Below are 20,375 nucleotides of genomic sequence, written 5' to 3' on the forward strand. Positions count from 1 at the left end.
GTCTAAATAAAAAGAAAATCAATAAAACATTGGAAACATTTCATTTGACCTGTAAATGAAGAACCTTATTCTAATTTTGGAAATCTTTAGGAAAAAATATACCAATGGCTCTAGAGGTCTTTTTTTAAATCTTTTCCCCAAAATAAAGGAAGAAAGTGGAATGTGTCCCTTTTAATCAGTAGCTCAATATCAAGGGAGCTTTTTCTGGACTGGGAGACTTGAGTTCAGTTCCCTACTTTGTCTAGAGGAAGGAAGACTCGCATCTCTTATGGATATTTCTGCAATTAATTTCCTACTAGGCTTTTTGCATGAGTTGTTCTCAAATTATAGTTTCATAATTGATAGAGTCAGGTCCCCTTTCTGATTAAAGCTACAGAATTGCTATCCTCCTTCCTTGCCCTTGGATGGCTGTTCCATTTCTCTCCTGCTGCTAACACCTGTATAGCCAGGAATATGGCCTGGCAGCAAAGTAAATTCACGTGGAAGAAAAAAATAATGGTTTCTATCTGGATCCAATCCTCTCTCCAGATTTGTTGATCAGCTGCTGATGGGCTAGTACTGACGATGGTGCGAAGGAAAGGGTGATATTGCACTGCTGGAAATAGGCAATGGAGCATGCAGCCCAGGGTCTTAGCTGTCAGTGACCCACAGCTTGGATTTATGAAACCGAGCTCTCTGATTTCAGCTTAGCTCTACTGAAAAGACTTGATGTTGAGCTCTAAGAGAACATAAGCCAAAGCCATGCAAAATAAGAGAAGTGAAAACACAGGCAGAAGGAAAATTGTTGAGTCATAAATCAAGTCCTCAGGAGGAAACTACTGACACGTGATGGCATAAAACTCCAAGAAATGAGAACAATTCAGCAAGATTGAGGTTCAGTCATTTCCAACGAGGAGGTTGACACTTCCCCGTCTGACTGACGGCTGCCTGGACAGCAGACACTCACGGGGTGCCTCTTGTCACGGGCAGTAAGCGTACTCTTGCTGAGCCTAGTAGCCTGTTAGCCATGGCCGCCTGCTGTGTGTATTAACTGATAAATAATTGTTATGAGCTCACAGAATGTTTATATTCCTGCTTGCAGTGTCTCAGCACCAGGCAGGCTACAGGGCTATCCACATCCCTGCTTCTCCTGACTCTAAATATATTTGTAATGTACAAGAAAGTCTGACAACTACTCATCACGTCTCTCAGTGTAAGAGGTCAATTAGTGCAACCAAGGAGATATTTTGAGCCCCGTCAGCAGGGCTTGGAACCAAGCCTGGGGCAGAGCCGTAGCTGCTGTGGTCCTGGGTAAAATGGGGTGACCATCAAACCATGCAAACAGTTAAAATACTGTGCTCTGCTGCAGCCCAGCAAGAGCCATCCAGTGTGATGTCCTATCTCCTGCTGCAAATTAGCACATGGCCCACCATCAGCAGAGACAGACATCATATTGCTTGTAATTGACATGCGTGGAGCTGTACCAATCGACACCAGCTGAGAATCTGGCTTATGTACAACTTGCATTGAATTTATTGGCAGCTTGGTTTATGCACATAGGCTTTGTCTTCAGTGCAGAGAGGGGGTTTTCTGCAGGATTTACAGCTATCTTCCTGTAAAAAACTAGTAGAGACTAGATGCTGGTAGTTTTTGCTACAAATAAGTAGCCAAAATCAATTGCTCGTGGGGATTGTAGGGCTCAGTTCGTTTAGTTTGACAATTCTGTGCCTTGCCATTAGAATTTTGCAGCAAGAGTCGTCTCTGCGTAGAAACACCATCACTGAAGACAAGCCATAGCTGACACCAAAATTTGTATAACACATCATGTTTCTCCAACAGGAAGAGCACATGCAGGGATGAATACAAAAAATTCACTGATACATGCTGTTTGGTTTAGTAAGAAGTCACATTACGTCTCTTTTGCCCATTATAACGGTGAGCTAAATTGATCCTAAAAATGTACTGGTCCGTACAAATGGGAAAGCTGCTGTATTCATATGTGCATAATAGGCTCATCCCTGCTGGGGAACTATCAATAGGTTATGGGTAGTTGAGAATCGACATGCCTAATTGCTTCACCTTGGTAATCAGTGACAAAATGTGGGGTGAGGACCAGGGGTAAAAGTAGCCAGGGTGGCTATCAGGCAGGCTAATGCATAATTCAGCTATTTCTTCTCATGAAGCTTCGTTTACAAACTAGTGATCGTCACTGTAACTCCCATCCTCTTTTTCATTTGTCTCATTAGACCCACTGGACTCATTTACACCTGTTCAGATGAGTTAGCTTTCAAAGGCGACAAATGAAGGGGGAAATGAAAAAATTGCCTGCTCCTCAGGGGTATTTCTGTGATAACCCGTTCATTACTGCTTGACTAATGTCCTGAAGCATCAGCTTTTATACCCTTTATGCATTTTTATTCTGTTCTATGTAACTAGCTGATATTATCCCTATGTCTAATTAAGATTCCCAATCCTTAATTCTGAAATAGGAGAGATTACTGCTGTATTTCCTCACATAAAACTGTTTTATGAGCTGACAAAATCATCTTTGTTCACAACCTGTAAAACTGTACTTCTTGGGAATGAAAAATATCAGAGAACTTTTCTGGCATACGAGCGTAGAAAGGAATATATTATCATTTAGGGGCTTTTCTGTATTTGTAAATTCAAATGAGGGAATTGAAATCAGTCAATTGTTTAGTAGTTACAGAGCAGATAAATGTCTGCTGCATACTTCTTTTTTTTTTTTCCCTAGGAGGAGTTATTCAGATCAGAAATAATCAGCAAAATTGGCCATTAGCAAATGAGCCAAGTAGCATGGTCATTGAGTTAAACTGAAGATGCATTGCACCAATACTGAAAGTTTACGATATGAATTCTTTTAAAAAAACTATTCCACCCTCTTTCATGAGTTTTTTGATGTTGACATTATTTTCAACGCCTCCTGTGGTTTGAAAATGCAAAGAAAAACTGCAGGAAAATATTTCAAAATCAGCTCTGTTTTTGCTACATGTTCTGAGAGAAGCCTGTTTGTCCACACAAAGTCTTCTAAAGGCTTTAGAGGAATGTATTGAATTTCAAAGTTTCCTGTTACAAATTTTGCACTCGTAAGAATTTTTTCTGGACAAAGTCTTTCACTTATCTATGTTTGAGTCTTGTTCATTTAAATATTATAATGAATGGAAAATTTTGCTTATGAAGAACCAGATGGAGAGCAGTAGAAATTTTGAGGAAGTGCTCTTCTGGCACTGCTGTAGTGCTCATTAGTGTCTCCCAAAGCATTTCCTTTTTAAGTGTATTTATTCTACAGGTATGCAGATGCTCAGAGTCCTGACCTTTCATTTGATTCTTATTCTTCAGTTGGGCAGGCTTATAATCATACTGTCCCAGAATATATCTTTGATCTATGTAGGCTCTTACTAATGCTAAAATGTAGATATTAAGCGTATTTTTTTTGTCTGTCGAGGTTCTCTGGAATCTCCCTTAGCAGGTTTTTGATAGCAGTGACTGTATAATTTAAAGAGCATACAGGATATGCTAATGAGGTGTTGAAAGTATTAACAGCATTTGCAAAACGAGCCCTTTGAATTTAACTTACATTTGCAAGCACAAATGTACATATTTTCTGTTAGTGTCTTTGCAAAATCTACATCCTCTGGTGTTTACAATGTGATGAGGTTTTATATAGCTGGTAGGAATTTAAAAAGTGTGGTTGCTTTTGTACAACATTTCATCTAGGGATATGTTTTCTTGAGGACAGGGAATATTTGAAGACGTATTTCCATCACTCCATCTTTTGCTTGCACTACATAAAAGGGCCTGAAGTGCTTTCTAAGGGTAAGACTGATGGATAGGCTTCATCTTTAGTCACTAGAAAGAAAAAATTTTCCTGCAACAAAAGAGAAAGCAATGAGAGATGTATTTAAAAACCTCCTGGCACCAACCAGTGAAGGGCACCCTCCATTCCCTCCTTTCTCATGCTGGCCATCATCATCATCAGGGTAAGACCCCTGGTCCCATGGTGAGTGTCCATGCAGCACCTTGTGAGCAGCACCTGCTCCCCAGTGCAGGCAGGAAAGGGAGCTGGGAGCACATCTGGGAGCTCAGTCCCTATCTGGGAGAAGCCAGGAGAGGTTAGATGTTTATTTTTCTTCTATCTGGCACCAGCAATATCGATATTGGAGTGTATGAACATACCACGTCCATGTCCCTATGTTGTGTGAGAGGAGTTTTCATACAGCTGTGTGTTTGATGATATCTATTGCAACAACAGCTTTTTGCACCAGGGCAGCCCTTCTGAAGAGCAGCAACACTGTAGAGCATGGCTTTGTCCATGTACTTTGTGTCTGGGGCCTTACTGTGCCTGATACTGATCATAATTTAAACAAAGCTGGAGGCTCTCCTGGTTTTCGGTGTGTTTTTCCTTGATCTTTTTCAAATGACCATCTATCTTCTATATCACACAGTTTTCTATAGCATCCATCACTGTTCAGCCTACAGACTTCCCTGCTAAATCAATTCTATGCTGTGAAGTCCCCACAGGACTCTGCGGCTGTTTCTGCTCAAGTCCACAGCCTGCTTGGGGAATACTTTATTTTAAATCATCATCATTCTCAAAACCTTTTAAATTGTGCCAAAGTATTACTGTCTTTCTACTATGGACAAAAAAGGGCTTAGGAATGTGTGTTTGGGGGGATATCAGATAATTTAAGAGATGTGGTTTTGGTCAAAATGCCAAGAACTTTTTTGAAATCAATTTATAGGGAAATAATTCTCTCTAAGCATAGTATATTGAATCTTCATTGCCTTGTGTGGAATTCTTCACTGTTTCAACAGGGACTTTGCTGAAGGAAATAGTAGAAATTAAAGAAGAAAAGAGAGAGGTGCTGTGGTTGAAGGATCTGTTTAGCGTCGTTGTAAGATTCTAGCAAAACAAGTTCTGAAATACAGATACTTGCTGATTTGTTTCCAATGGTGTTAGTCACAAGCTCTGGTGAGTTGTAAGAGAATATAAGCACAAATATAAGCACAAATGACAAAAAACATTGCTTCACCACACTGCTAATGCTCTAGTAGTTACTCTAGGATACTCAGTGTCGAGGGTATTAGCAGAAAAGAGTAAAAGATCTGGTGCCTGGTTTTGACCTTGCTACTGATGGGCTGTGTGGGGTAAGGCATGTCACTTAATCACTCCACTGGCATAAAACATTTGCCCAGAACTTCATTTCTGTGCATATTTCATCTACACAATCTTACTGCTCTGACTTTCTGTTTCGCTATCAGCCTCTGCTCAAATTGGCTCTGATTTTTGTACTCATAGAGGAGAAAACTGCTGTCTCTGCACAGAGCCCCTCTTGTAATCGATAGAGAGCCTGCACAGGGAGTGGCACACTGCCAGTTGCCAGGGTATAGCTTGAACTTGAAAGATTTTGGAGTCAGGGCTGTCATCCTGCTGTTTGTTTCTTCCATAAAGTTGTAAAAGAAATGGAGCTCCAAACCTGGACAGAGGTTTGGGCATGTGGCCTTGCAGACACTACAGGGAATCACAGGAACCAAAGAGAAGCAATCTGCAGCTCAAGGGAAGTAATGCAGAACGAGGTTTTTTGAATGCTTTGAGATATCTGGCTAAGGGAAGAAGAAAACACTGCATGTATCCATATCTAATTGATATAAAGTAGGTTTAACTGGACTTTTCTTTAGTGGGGTAGTTTAAGCTCTCCCTGACTAATAATATTCAAGTCTGCTTTTCATTCTAATGCTTCAGGTAACTGCTTCCAATTGATGAGCGAAAGCTTCCACTTCCTTAATTCCTAACAGGGCATTTTGTCCGTGGTCATCTCTCCTCCCGTGGAGGATACGTGATGATGAAACGGTCAGTGACTGTGTCAGGAAAACTCCCAGCCATGCACAAGCAGCATTACTGGAAGAGACAGGGTACAGCCCTGTGAATTTATTCAGGGCTGTCCAAGAGCCTCTATTGGTAACAGATAGCACAACAAATGCCTGGAGGCTGAACAGGATAGCACCAGATGATGCAGAGGCTATAGTCCAACACATGAAACAAGATTGTTCTCCCCATTAATTTCCTTTCCTATCTCATTTTCTCACCTGCTGTCTTATTTCCACGCTGAATCTGGCCACCTGCCAATTCAGCTGTTTTTTTGTGGGAAGGGCTTCCCAGTGCTGCTGCCCTGCCCGGGGTGCAGCCTGATGAGATCCTGCTTTTTGCCTCTAGGCTATCAGTGTCTCCTGCAGTAGAAATGAGGAGCGTTAATTCAGGAGAGAGATCAAGAGCAAAGCCTTGGCTGTGAGCTGTGAGCTTGCTGCATATTGAGTGGCCTGCAAAAAGTTGTCCACTGTGATTTATTCTTTCTCCAAGACAAATGTTTCTATCATAAGAAATAAGTGTCACCTTTCTTCTCTTCCACTGGTGGTTCAAGTAACTGGTATATGATGTCAGATAAAAACATAGAATCATAGAATCATGGGAAGGTTTGGGTTGGAAGTGACCTTAAAGATCATCCAGTTCCAACCCCCCTGCCATGGGCCGGGACATCTTCCACTAGATCAGGTTGCTCAAAGCCCCATCCAACCTGATCTTGAACCCCTCCAGGGATGGGGCATCCACAACTTCTCTGGGTAACCTGTTCCAGTGCCTCACCACTCTCACAGGAAAGAATTTCTTCTTCATATTTAATCTAAACCTACCTTCTTTCAGTTTGATGCTATTATCCCTTGTTTAAGCCATTACTCCTTGTTGTGGTTTGAGTCACCACAAAAATCCAAAATTCAATTTCCAGGCTTCCCCCATCCCTTCCCACAATTTATCTCAATACCAAAGAGAAACTTTCAGGCAGACACGTCTATGGGGGGGGCAAGGGAAATATATACATTTATTACTATACAAATAAATACTGTACAAGCTAAAAGCAACTATATTACACACTTCTATCAATTCCTTTAAGCTTCTCCCTCAGTTCAGTCCAGGAAAAACCCTTCAGACTGATAGGTAACCAGTCTTTCTCTCGTGGGAGTGTTCAGGGAACCTGATTCACTCCCCCCACCAACCTCCAGCTGTTTGCTGAAGTCTTTTTTTCCTCACGAAGTCCAAGAAGATAGCTCTGAGTCCTTTCTCCTTGGTTCCGTGCCATCTCTGCTGTGTCATTCTCTCTCTCATACCTCGGTTCCTTGCTGCTGTAGTTTAGTTCAGCTCATCACATGTACGCGCCTTGGAATGTTCATTCCTCCTCTGAGTTTTCGGCTGTCCTCCGTTTAAATCACTGCAAGGACATCCTCCGGGCCTTTCTCTGGTCCGTCTGCAATTTTGCCTGGGGTTATCTCCCTGGCACTGAGCTGCATTTCGCCTGTCCACTTTGGCTCAGCTCCAATGCCGAGCCGAGCCTCCACTTTACAGTGAGAGGGAAAGGAGCCCCCTCCGCAGTCTAGCTGCAAAGGGAAGGGGGAAGAGGGCTTGGCTGCAAGGCCTGCCTCTCTCTCTCCCGCTTACCAGCTGTTTGTGAGTCTCTTGCCTCACAAACACACACTCACTCCAATGCTGCCTCCAACCCTGGCTTAGCCAGGGCTGTGGACTGCAGGGCCCCCCATCCCCCTGGAGGGGAAAAAAGGGGGCCCTGCCACCCCTGGGCCTTCTCACACCCACACACTCACACAGCAGCAGACACAGCAGCAGCCAGACAGACTGATTGCCAACAACTTCTGCCGGTTGTGTATATATGATTTTTCACAGGAGTGAACAAAACGAGCAGTGATTGTCCCCCCAGGGGAGACTGCCCTGGCACCCAATCACCTCTAGGCCCCCCGGCTCCCAGGGGGACAATTTTCAAACCATGACATTCCTTGATATCCTGTCCATAAGGGCACCACAGACCACTCTTCCTAACAAGTTCACAGCCAAGGTTATGCAACGGGACCTAATACATGCATCCTTTCTCTAAAAAAATATTGCTATGCCGCTGTCTTAATTTCAAATTCATCTTTGGGACATTCCCAGTAAAGTATCTTTCTCCTGCTGGTAGTCAATATTGCGTTCTCATTAGTGATGGAGTAATATGTTTGAATTGTACAGAAACAAATATTTACATCTCATGGGGTAGAGAAGAGAAAGCATTGAGGAATAAGATTCTGCTATTGAGGCTTGCTCTAATTATGTGCTTCAAATTCATATAGGGTTGTCATATTTCAGTGTTCTTGGTGAATGAGTCCCTCTATTTAGAATGGCAAATACCATGGAATCTTGAAGTAGTTAGTTTGGGGTTTTTTATTTTGAAAAAGGAGAAAATTTTGAATGACTTTTTTTGCTCTACAGTTACCCAGAGGGTATGAAACATCTGCTTTTCTGTGCTAAGTGAGAAATAACTCCAGCTGAGTATCCAATCACAAAATTATTCTGTATTTTATGGTCTATCTAACAGAAACCAACAACAACAACATTTTAGATGATATAAGGCTATGTTCTAGACAAATTTTGGAAAACAGTAATAAACAATTAAATAAAATCAATATTCAAATAAAACATTGGAACACTTGGGACTAAATAGTATATTTGATTTTTTTTTCCAAAATCAAGTTTAGTTTTGTTATTATTTTTCTGGTAGAACTTTCTCTTTTGACTGAAATGAAAACTAATTCTGGTGATACCTGGGTAAAAAACCAAAACCAAAATAAGTCTTTGTGAAAACTGAAAGAATGGGAAAGAACAAAATCCTTAATCATTCTGTTCAAGTACCTGTTCATCTAAAAAGACACCTGTGAAAAAGCCAGGAAACTATCTTCCAATAGCAAAGAACATGGAAATGAAACTGACTTCAGACAGAACCAAACTGACAAAAATTGCTTTTAATGGAGGAAAAAAATAAAAAAAAAAAAAGATAAATGAAAAAGGAAACAGACAAGCAAGAAAAAAAAAGTGGAAGCAAACTGTGTATGGATTTTGTTTATCTGGAGAATGTTCCTTTATACAGGTTATTTTAATTGTATACTTACTATTTTCTTCCAATTATTCACACTCCATATTACTTGTAAGTCTAGAGGGGTTCCAAAGCAAGTTCTCTTCCTTTTTTTTTTCTTGTTCGTAAGTGTATATTGATTATTTTGCTCTACTTGCAGTGGAGCTTGAAATGAATATTTTTCATAGTTTCCTTGCTTGTGCACCAGTGTTATCAATAATCCTGGCAGAATATTAGTAAGAGGAGGTGAAACTGGGCCCAAGCACCTTGATATGCTTGATATAACTGTAATGACACAAATAAGCTAGCTGCTGATTTATACTAAGGAGATTAGGACCAAGCCCTGTGAAAGTAGAGTATAAACACTACATTTGACCTGTCCGATTTTAAGTTCTGGGGCCTATTCTTGCTAATGCCCATGGCAAAACGCTCTGTAATACCACCACATGTTGGTCTAGACATATTTTTTGTAATATCATTCCTAGCTTTAGTGAGATACATTGTTTTTATACAGGATTCTATTGGAAGTCCTGTGTCTCCATGACTTTCAGTTGATTAGAGCATAGGTATGCCTGCAGGTAGATGTTTTAGACTGATAAGATGAAGTCCTTGTCACTTCCGTTTACAAGTCTAAAGTTAGGCTAGTTGCCCACATGTACACTGCAGATGAGAGAAAAAACCCTCACTCCTGGAAAGTAATCCAGGCCAAGACATGCATTTGAATAAGTGACTTTCTTGTTCCTCTTACCCCTCTTGTTTCTCTCCATTGAAAAGAGCAACTCAGTCTCTTTGAGACCAGCTCAAAAGTTACATAGGCCCTCCTTCCTCTCCTCCTTCTTCATTTCAAGGTATATATGGCATACTGCAGGATAGAAAAGATTATTTCTGGTATCCATATCTGTACCGAACCTCTCACAAGCTTTCCTGTCCATCCCACCCTCTAGACAGCCTGAGGAACATTTTCCTCTGCTGCCTTTTGCTTTCCCAGCCAGGGTTTCCCCTGAGCAGTGCTGGCTGTACATGCAGCTGGGAGCACTGGCTGCATGGTTTGGATGGACGATAGCTGTCAGTCTGAGTCATGCCATAATGTGTTGGGTCACCACTTCTCAATTTCAGTACATCTGGAAGTTTCAATATTGCAGGGTTAAAACTCCTTATGAAAAGTAATTACATTTTTATTTGAGCTGCAGAAATGTTACGATAGATCTGAGATTTCGCATTCAGGTCAGTGACAAGAGGAACGAGGAAGATGGTTATCTGCATATAAGAGAAGAAAAGTATATTTTTCTCTACATAGCACTGCTGGGAGTATAATTGAATACAGCAATCTATAACAAACACTGTGTTGCAAAGACAACACAGAAAAGTTAGGGAGAGTTCAGAGGAAAATTATACGCAAATATATTTCACAAATATATTCACAAATACAAAATTCTGTGGAAGAAAACTTCTCCAGGTTTTTCAGAGAAGTTCAAGAACAAGAGGCCTCTTTGCATACAAGGAAAGAAGTCTGAAGGGAGACGGACTAGCTAACCACAGACACAAAAGGAATGATAATACAAGCCGTGGTGCTTTGCCCTCACATAGCACCTTGGTATTGTTGTTTCTCATTTTATGGCTGCCTCGGCTAGGGCCAGCCTTGCACAGGATGTCATGCAGCAGGGACCTAATGACTCCTTTAGCCCCTGTAATCCACGAACTGTGTGTGATCTGCACCAACACAGAAGGAAGTCTGGGAACTGCCAAAGTGCTCATAATTTTCCTCCCATGATCTCTGTGTGTTTGCAAACACATAACCAGAGAAAAAGGTAATTAAATGTTATTAATTGCAATTGATTTTGTTTATGGTGGTTCAAAACATCATGTTTTTCACTCTACAGCTCACACTGATGGAAAAAACTAAAGCAAAACACCATGAAAAGACCTAATTTCTTTCAACACCGTCCAAATGAATTGTACTACAATTAAAAAGTAAAAGCCAATTTTATCCTTATGAATACTCATCTTTGCACTTCTCAATCAAACTTTTTTTCTAAAGCCTTTCTGATACCTGTTATTACCAATTGGGAGAAGAAACAAAACCCCAATTCATTTTCATAATTTATTGGGTTGGCATTAAGCTATGTTAAGTGAAATCTCATATAAAACAACTGTATCAAGTAAACAATTTTAACCCATGTCTGAGTTTGTGTCATAAAAGGCACCTGGTCAGTGGTCAGAAATTATGCAAGTGGCAGGCTTGACTGGCTGGGCAGGGAGCTCCATAAGCAAATGCCCCAGCTTCTGCAGAACTGTGTACATCCCTAGCAAGAAGGGGGTCACTCTGAACGACCCCATCATCCACCAGCAGATCTGGCAGTTCACACGCCTTGTTTAGTGCTTTTCTCACTTAATAAGCAGTGGTTGAAACAGCATATCCTGCTTTATTCTCCTTGGCAAATGCTCTCTGATGCTCCTGAGTTATGCTCCAGGCTGAGAGGAGAGGTTTTGTTTAATATCTGCCGGTCCAGGCCCTTATTACTTGTAGCAGCCACCCCCATGCAGGCATGGACTCACGAGCTGCAGGAGCATTTAGGGTGCCTCTTATTGACTTCCTGAGCTCCATCTGTTGCTGAGTGGGGTCATTCCCATTCCAATTATAGCTACATGTACCCCCATTTTGCTCTGTTTTCTTTCCTTTAAGCTGTGCCAAGAACCACCCTGAGATTAGCTCAGTTGATTAAACTGAGCATGGTTCTAATAAAGCCAAAGGTTTGATCCCTCTATGGGCCATTTATGTAAGTGTTGGATATGATGATCTTGTGGGTCCTTTCCAACTCAGAATATTCTCTGAAGAAAACACACTTTGTACTTATTTCAAAGGCTGGGACATCCAGATGACTGGTGCAATCTTACCTGGTGATGTATGCCAGATTCTGTGAATTGACTCCCTCCCTACCCTCCTTTCCTTTGCTATCCTCCTACTTTCCTGCCTGAAAACCTGAAGTTTTACATTGCCTCGCCCACTATCATTTCACTCTTCATGTGGTTACACTAGAGATGACCAAGGAGACAACAGTCATTTCTGGCCTTAGTACCCCTTAGAACCTATACTGTTATGAGCAGTAGCATAACCACCATGGTACCAGTTATAGCCACTGTTCTTCCTGCAGATACCAACCCTGATGGTCTCATAGAGGACTATGCCTGCTGGTCTGTGGATACAGAACACTGGTGCTTTCCTTGATGAAAAATTAACAGCACAACCCCCACACTGTCTCCCTGAATATCATAATTGCATAAGTTAGGGAATTAAAGCACTTCTGTCTCAAAGATGACCTCTCAGGAGCTGGAGTACTTTGGGCAAGGAAAAACCCAAGAGTCTTATTTTTCTCACTGTGAGTTATCTCAACCTGAAAGAGAAAAAAGTCTTTATTTTTCTTCCTAATTATATTTCATAGATGTCCCAGAGCAAGCCATTTCTACAAAGCCCCTTGAAAGTGCATGGGGTGATGTGAAATATGGTGTGCTTTCCCAGAAGAGCTATTGGAGTGCCCTTTCTTGGCAACACAAAGTACACACTTGAGCACTCAAGTGGCAAGTGCTTGCCTTCGAATGCTTCCCAGTTGAAAAGGAGGCACTGAAAGAAAAATTGCTTTCCGTGAGCTTTGACGTGCTGTGTAAGGCAATGAATGATCCCACAGAGACTTACGGGATTCAGGGTATATCTGCATTGCCCTCAGAGTAGCTCATAACACTATATCCTGGAACAGGGTAACAACTAACCCGTACTGAAGAGAGCTCTGGGCTGCCTGCTTGGCGGTCACTTTCTGGGTGGTTTATAGTGACTTTTCTCTACATTCTCTGCATACATCTCGCCTTTGCTCATGGGAGGCAAGTTCATCTCCTACAGCATTAAAGCAGAGTTTATGACCATGGGAAGAAGACCTCTCCCTAGACAGTCACTTATGGAAAGCAAGGGATCCAACACATCCCCATGGCATCTATATGGCGCTCAGAGGTGGATGCCTCTACCAGCCAACCCATCTGAGCATATAAAATCATTAGACTGAGGTGCCCGGTTTGTGGTCAGCTAAAGCGAGAGGAAATGAATCTGAAACAAATACTTGGCATCTCGGTTGAGCAGGGAAAACTGCACTCATAAGCTTTCTTCCTCTGTTTTACCTGTTTTGAGTCAGAAGTATTTGGGAAAATAACTCTTTTTTTTCTTTCTTTTTTTTTTTCCTGTGCTCTGGAAATCTGATCTTTAAAGTCTTTTGAGACTTTCCAGTGGGGACCAAATCTATTTTCTGTATTTGTACAGAAGGTTATGGTCTTTTACTCTGTCTTCTGGGCACTGCTGCAATGAGACAGGCTCAGAAGGATCATACTGTAGAAACAGAACTTTCATTAAAGATTTTACTGTCTTCAGGTTAATATATGCAACTTCTTCTTGTACATCATGTTATAAGAAAACAATATGTACTTATTTTAAATAGATTCTTTAAAAAGATAAAATTGATCCTGTTTCTCACCTGCACACTCTTGGGGTTACCAGAAAGAGCTAATTTCTTCCATCATCTGGAGCTGAATTTGATGCAACTCTGAACTTGGGAAAGCAAACCAGAGTGTCAAACTTAGATGTGCAAAACTGAACAATCTACAGTTGAAGGTAGGCACCTTTATAAATATGAAATAATTTTCCTGAACCCTACTTTAATTTTTAGCTGTAGGTACCAAAATCCACTGAAATTTGACCTTCTTTTGTTTAAATCCATAGTTTTAGACTTACATATTTCAGTTCAGGCACTGACCTAAGTAGGAAACATATCTCTTTATAGCCATTCCAGCTTTTCTTTTGTGAAGGCAAGGTCCAATCCCCATACCTCCAAAGTCAAAGGCAGGACTTGTACTGATTTCCAAATGGTTGATGGCCGTAAGGCCTTCTCCAGATGATCTAAAGAAGGGTTCATTTGCTTTGATGTCATGCTTAATTTGCCACCACTATTAAGGAGCTGCACTAGCTATCAAGAATTGCAAAATTGTGCACTTGGTCCCCTAATCACTACTTCATTTTCATTTTTAACACTCATTTTGTGAGAATGCAAGTAAAATTAAACAGTAATTAGGGGACTAAATACACAACTGAGCAATTCTTTGGTCCTATGTCCTGTAGGCCAATGACTAGAGGTCTTGAACAAAAACAGCAAAGGAACTGTGAGCGCTTCACCATATTTGTGCTGCTATTTCAGGCCTTGAGAACTGTATTCAAAGATAACTGTGTTGCTAATATTCCTCCTCATCTATGAATGTTAGCAATGATCCACCTTAAACGTGTGATGGTTTTCAGTTTTGCATTTTTTTATTTGGAAGCTGAATCATTTGATAAATGGATATCTTAATTTGCTTGCTAACAGGGAACTTCTACTGAAACAAAACATATTAATTTTTTTTTTCTGGAAAGTGAACACTTAAAATATGAAAAAATTTGAGAATAACAAGGTTTGATGGTTTCTGATACTGGTTTTTGAAAATAAATATCGTTTAGGTTTAAAATATGTTTGATCTGTATAAGCTTTCATCTTAACTTGTCTAAAATGTACAAAAGACATCACACTGTGCTTGAAGATAACCAAGATTTTGTTGAGAAAGTATAATAGAATATTCACTTGGCAATGAAAGGAAATGAGAAAAACCCCTTCCTGATGAGCAAGACAAGAGAATGATTCCATTTTTTGTCTGCCCTACTATTTTGGAGCCCCAGGTTAAATCCATCACAAGGACTGCTCCTAGTTACGCTGTTAGGTAAACCCCATTAATACCAGATTAAAATGACTTCAAACTGCCCTTGTTTAAGGAGGAAACATATGGGGAATCCCAAGTGGAAGAAGAAAGCACTTGATATTCCATGGACACAGCTGGAAATGCTGCCTTTTGACTTCATGAGCATGCATTCAAATAGGTATGACCTTGGATGTTTTTTACCTTGCAGTACACAATTAGGACTGCCTAGAATGATAGTTTACTTGCAATTTTTAATTGTGCAGAAATTGTGGTGTTTATAGTGTAAATGGTATGTCATTGAATTACCATAAAATTCATAGTAATTAAATGCTTTATACCTTTAAGCAATCAGGATTGTGTAGGAATCTGTTGCCATTTCCTACATTTATTTTAATATTTAACCACAAATGCTCTGCCAGCAGAGAATTGAGCTCTCAGATGATGACTGGAGAGGGAGGGAAAGAGGAAGTGAATGGGTGGGTAAGAAACAGTGATAACAAAGGTTTTATTTCATCCTGCAGGTGACACTGAAGACGTATTGCCATCTGGCATGATAAACATTATAATATATCAGTGCTTGTTTGCCACATGTTGGTAGACACAAACAGACAGTGGTTCTGATGCATAGACATGATTTAGCAAAATGCATCTTGCTAAATTGGAGTATCTGAGTTGTCATGTTTTATCTTGCTTCTGCTGGCTAGGTATGTAAAGGAGGAAGGAAATCAGAGTTATTGAGAACTAAGGAAATTTTACAGCAAGGCAAATATTCTACTGCAAACTAACAGAAATAAGGCCACTCTGTGTAGTAGTTGGTTCAAACTGATACTGTCCTTGAAGTAGGCCAAAACGTGACAGCATGCTGTGCCAACACTTCATACATTCATGCATGCATTTTTCAAACATAGATTTAAGGATGAACAAATGTTGCTACCCATATTTTTTAATTTTTCAAAACAGAATGTTTTCATTTCCATTTTGATCAGTGTGTGCATGTGTATGAGAGTGTGTCTAGGTCCTCGCTGTCTGGGACTTTTTTCTCCTTCCTAGCTGAGACCTATAAAGTCATAAACATCATTATGCCTTTCACACAGAAAAATGGACATTTTCTGTCCTGAGTTCCTCATATGTTGAATAAGCCAAGGTGGAAGGGGACCCTGGACCCTGTGAAAATTGAAGGTGAACTTCGGTAGGCATTGCAGAGACTGGAAGGAAATTTGAGTGGCAAGAATTTTGCATTAACCTGAAGGTAGTCTGTTATTTTCATCTGTATTAAAGCTATGCCAGGAATCAAGACAAGCTGGGATAAAAAACCAAACCACAATAACCAACCAAACCCTAATTTCAGTTTTTTAATTTTCTCATTTCAGTCTTTTACTATCAGGCCCATGGGCAGCGTACGGAAAACACAGGAATGAAACATAAGAACGAAACAGGAATGAAAGGTCTCTTTATTCTGTGATCTTCCGTATATTTTCATCTCTCCCAGAAACATCCTGTCTGCTCAGGGTAATACACGAGGGATAAAAACTGAGAGAGTTAGAAAATGGCAAGGAATCTTCCACCCTGATAAAGCATCTATCTAGGTCTAGACTGCTGCTTTGACATCTTGGTTATATTAATGCTGTAGACCAGACTGATGGATGATATCAGGGAAGAAGAAGAAAAGAATAAATAAAGCATTGCTATAGAGATGTCCTCAAGGCAGGGCTTATGTCACATTATTTCATCTCTTAAGAAAAAAATTAAATATCCTGCTGGATTAGAGCAGTGGCCATGTAGCACAGGCTTCTGATTCTGATAGTGCAGAAAGTGAGACTGTGCAAGAAGAAAATGTGAGTCTGTCTGTCACCTGCAGTATGCTTTCCCTTCCCCTGTACATCCCCAGTGTACCCCGATGCAATCAGTAGCATAACTGTTTGTGTATTTGTTACTTATGGCCAGTCTGTTTTCGAATCTTTTGGTTCTGTCTGTTTTCATAACTTCTTGTGGGGACAACTTCACTAGTGGCTGTGCAAAGAGCTACATTCTTTAAACTGTTTTAGGCAATCTTTGGTGTTCTGAAGCTAGTTCTGAAGTGTTCCAGCTAGTTCTAACATCGTGGGATTTGTTGAACAATAACTCTGCATCCTGAAAATCTACTGACTTCATGATTTTTTGAATTTCAATCAGATTTTCACCGAGTCTTCTCTCCAAACTGTAAACCAGAGATATTTTTAATCTTTCCATATATGACAGCTCCATTTTTATAAAAATTTTCTTCTCTGGTTCTTCCTTATCTGTACAATATCCCGAAGGTGTGGAGCTAAGAACCATGCACAGTAATCAAGATGTGGGCATGCCAAGTTTTTAGACATTGGTAACATAAACTTTTGTGTTTTGTTCTCAGAGCCCTTTCTGATGATGCCTACTGCTTTTTGGTCCCATAGCTGATCCTTTGAGGACACATTTCCTGATTTTTCTCTACTCTATGAAATGACCATTGAGCCCAACCTTCTGGTTCCCATCCTTTAAAAAGTTCCTCATCCATAAGAGGTCTTTTCCTCCAAGCTCTTATCACTGTCTCTTTGATGGTCATTCCAAAAATAACTTTCCAAAAGTCTTCCTGGGGAACCAAACCTGTGATGTCTACGGGATCAGCCTAGAGATGTGGTCACTGAATCAAGGCAAGAATTTCCTTTACGGGTGCTGTGCTGACCCAAAAAGGCTGTCTTGATTCTGTGATTACAGACTCTCCTGTCATGCTGAAGCTGGAGGTCAGATTGGCAACCTGTGTTTCCAAGATCCTGCTTGACCCTTTTCCATAGACAAATCGGCTTGACATCCCACCACTCCTCTAGCACAAGGGATTCTGGCTGTGGTGTATTTGACATGTACCAACTGTGCCTCTGCGATTTCACAGTGTCTTCAGTTCTTCCAGGTAAATGCCTTGCAGTCCTGGTGACGCGTAGGTTCCCTGTATGGTTTAAAACACTCCATGTATTTACCTGTATCCTGTCAAGCCTCTCTGACCTACCTACTAGATAAAAGGTTGGATGCCACTGCATAGTAAGGGCTGATGGAAAGAGTTTATTGAGTTTTCCACTGTGGAATAATGTTCCCTGAGTCTCTTTTCCATACTTTGGTCATCAGGCAGTCCCATTGATCAGCTCACCTCCGTCCTGCTCTTGAACTATTTAATGAACGTGGGACTATCAGTAAAAAACCCCCAACCTCCGGATGCTTCGCAGTCCTTCTAACCCTTCAAATTACCTGTTTTCCTTTTGACATGTTTGCCTTGTTTGAGCAAGCTTTCAATTTTTTAACTGTTGGTCTTTTCCCTGTGACAACCTTCTTAATTTTCCCGTCCAGCTACGCAGGGAGATTATTAGACTGCTTAGTTTTCTTTTTGAATTATGGCACATATTTTATTTGATCTCCTAACATAATATTTTTACCAAAGCTTTCAGGATGCTTATAGATTCTTGGGTTTGGACTGCTCCTTTTAGGCTATGCTTTTATTGGTTTTTCTGGATCAATTGCCCAATTTTTCTGTAGTCTCCTTTTTTTTGTATTTTATTTATGAGAAACAAATTCTCTTGAAAAGTTAATAGGGGATATCAGGTCCTTGCTGGAAGTCTGAGTGGATGGATAAGAATCAGCCAGGGGCTCTGAGTCACTCACAGCAGCAGAGTAGTTATTGTTACTATTAGTCTTCATTTTATTGGTTTTGGATCAACTCTTTTTTTTTTTGTACTCTCCTTTCCTCCAGTGTCACATTATGTCCACTGTTCATTCAGACATTCCCCATACAGATTTTACTGTTTATATATATATTACTTTTTTTTTTTTTAATGGCAATCCTTCTTGTCATGCTCTTTCCCCTAGAAATCGTGGAAAACTAAGATTTTTTTTTTTAATGAAAAAGCTTTGGGAAGAATTTTGGAATGAAAATTTATATTTTTCTTGAAATTTTGACTTTTTTGTTTTTGATTCTTCTGGTTTTCTGAATTTTTACAGTGATGGTTAATGCAATAATATCAAACATATCTAACCCATTACTCTGAACTTATCTTTTTGATCCTCATACATTTCTACTTTTTCTAAACCTCTCCCAGTTCAAACTCCTTAGCTCTTTTCTTTGTTCTGTGGAAGTTTTTGAGCATCAACAGGAAAAAAATACAATGAAAAAGAGGATCGACTTTTATGTATCCTGAGCAGGATAGACAATATTTATCATATTTGCTGAATGATGGAGTGAGAAGAAGGGTGTGAAGAGGCTTTTCCAGTGCAATAATGCTTAAGCAATAACTTTCATTTTCTTGTGCAAATCTGCACTAATTTTTTTTCACTTTCATTTAGTGTTTTATTTATGCCTCCAAAGTTGGCCTTTTTCTTGCTCTTTTTTCATTTTTCTTTGATGTATCATTGCTAAGTTCTACCTCAGATAATTAGTGCTGTACCTTTGGATTTCATTTTTGGCATTTCCAAAACTAGAAATACCTGACTATCCAACAAAGAAAAGAAAGTATTTTGTGTCAGAAATGGCTGCTAAACCCTGCTTCTTTTTCTGACTAAATTTATTATTTTCTATATATTTTAAAGAGTCTCTCCCCCTAGTACTGCACATCAGCCTATATTTTATCCCTAACATGAAAAAGAGGTGTGATTAATTGGCTTTTCACTTACAGAAAATTGCTAGAGTCTGTGTATAAATTAGAAGATATGTTTCTGATGTCACTATTCGTTTGAGGAAACGTCATTTAACTTTACATGATGCAAAGAGGAATTCAAGGAAACTGAAGTATTTTTTTTTCAAGGAAACTGAAATGATCATTGGAGTTATTTAAAGATTAAAAAAATAAAGGAATACCATATGACGAATTATAAAGCTTAGCATAGGGTGGTAGCTTCCACTTGTGTCTTCACAAGAGAATAAGGTCTTCTGTATGTATTCCTGTGCTGTTGCCTGGAAGACCTTTGATTTGTCTTTGCTACTGTAGGTTTCTCTGTAATTATCAATAAATAGATGCAATGAGACAGTGACATAAAAATAAAATACCGACTATAAACTAACCAGCACAGGACAGTCCATTATTACTGGAAATCTAGAGAAAGGTAGGTGTAAGAGCTGATGCGATCCTCCAATGCTTCTGTAACTAACAGGCTCCTGCTGAACTGACCTTTGCTGCTTAATTTCTTTGCAGGGATGAAGTGATCATCACCAGTTTCTCTAAGGTACAGCAGGGCCATGATTTTTTGGTTTTAGAAACAGTTAACTAAAAGCAGTCTCAATTCTGGACTCTTCTGTGTGTATGTTTGTCTCTGCAGGAAGTACAAGAACAGTGGCAGTGTACCACACTCACTACTGAGAAATATGATCAAGGATTCAGTTTAAAACCCATGTGGTTGCAGGAAGAGTCATCTTTCTTGCTGACAGAAGAAATTTATACCCATATGAACTATGAAATGTAATTTGTTTGTTTGCTGGGTACAGTCAATTACTTGGGTTGTTCCTTATGTGCTTTGCATTCTGGAAAGGACCATCTGGTTTCAGGGAGGCTCCTCTAATGAGAATGATGAATGCCTGCTGGAAGACTGGTAACTTTATATGACTTTGGCAGGTACGTCAGACATTCTTTAGCCAGAGGATCTGACAGACATTAAGGTTCCTTCTTTTCATAATGG

The sequence above is a fragment of the Neopelma chrysocephalum genome, unplaced genomic scaffold (genome assembly GCF_003984885.1).
Source record: "Neopelma chrysocephalum unplaced genomic scaffold, ASM398488v2 Primary Assembly neopelma1_43, whole genome shotgun sequence".
NCBI classification, from domain to species: Eukaryota; Metazoa; Chordata; class Aves; order Passeriformes; family Pipridae; genus Neopelma; species Neopelma chrysocephalum.